The following is a 1207-nucleotide window of genomic DNA, read 5'->3' on the forward strand; positions in this document are numbered from 1 at the left end:
CTTTTGTAGTTGTTGTTGTTGTTGTTGTTTCTTTTGGTGTTTTTGTTTTTGCTGCAAAATACACTCTATAAGCTATTTACTTAGCAACTTTTCAAAATTTATTAATAAAAGATAACACCGATAGTTACAACAAATTAAATGCACGTGCATATATTCCGAGTTTTATAACTGATCTAATTTAATTTATAAATATATAGATACTCATAATGTTCCATTGTTATAAATGTTTTGGTTATTTCTTCCTTTTCGTTCTATAATTTTGTCAAACGTGAAGCACACGAAATCGTTTCTCTAAACCAAAGATTTCGAATATGCATTCGCTTTTGTTCTATTGCTAAGGTTATTAAACGAACAAGACCAGAACACGTATTACGACGCTAATTCAATAAAGCTAGAAATTTCAGACGAACTATTTTACTAGTATTTAATTTATTGCTCCTGAAAAATCAACGGGAAGACAAGTCCGAGGGGATATACTTGTTAGTAAATATTTTCGAAAGTTTTTGAACAATACTAATGATTTATACGGATGGTAAGTATTGCATATAATCAACCCAGTATTAAATACTGCAAAAGCAAAACCGGAACCTTTACGTGGCCACTCGACCTGCAAGTAGCAACTAAATTCCCTAGATTTACGCTTTGCTGTCACATTAGATAATGTGTTCATGGGTGTAGTGTGGCTAGGAAAAGACTTCTAGTTACGTCTGAAATACCGTGGATTGTGTGCCTACTCAATCAGAAACGACATAGCGATAGACAACAAATAACAAGAATAATAGTAAAAAGCCTAAAGGGAACTAGAAATAGCTGTTGAATTTCTGACCTTCCACGCTAGGGATACTGAAAAATAATGGGGGTTGGGCATGGCAGCATTTCCTTTAAATTGTGGTAAATTCCGAGGTGATTGGCACTATGCATTTTTCAGGTTCGGGGTACAGTCGAGTAGACAGAACTAAGTATTTGAGTGGTACCATAATTTGTCGTACACGAATGAATATTCCTGTTGGCTTACGCAAAAATTGAATGCAGAAAGAAATGAGATACCAGGAATCATCTTTGTCCAATATTTCAAAGATTGTACTTATAGCACTCAACTGTAATTGGAACAAAGTGAACTATTTTGTTGCTTGTTGGTCAAAGAAATATTTTTCTTTCTTTTTTTTAAAATTTTATCATGCAACATTGTAAACCAACAATCTCTACG

Source organism: Octopus bimaculoides, chromosome 5, assembly GCF_001194135.2.
Source record: "Octopus bimaculoides isolate UCB-OBI-ISO-001 chromosome 5, ASM119413v2, whole genome shotgun sequence".
NCBI lineage: Eukaryota > Metazoa > Mollusca > Cephalopoda > Octopoda > Octopodidae > Octopus > Octopus bimaculoides.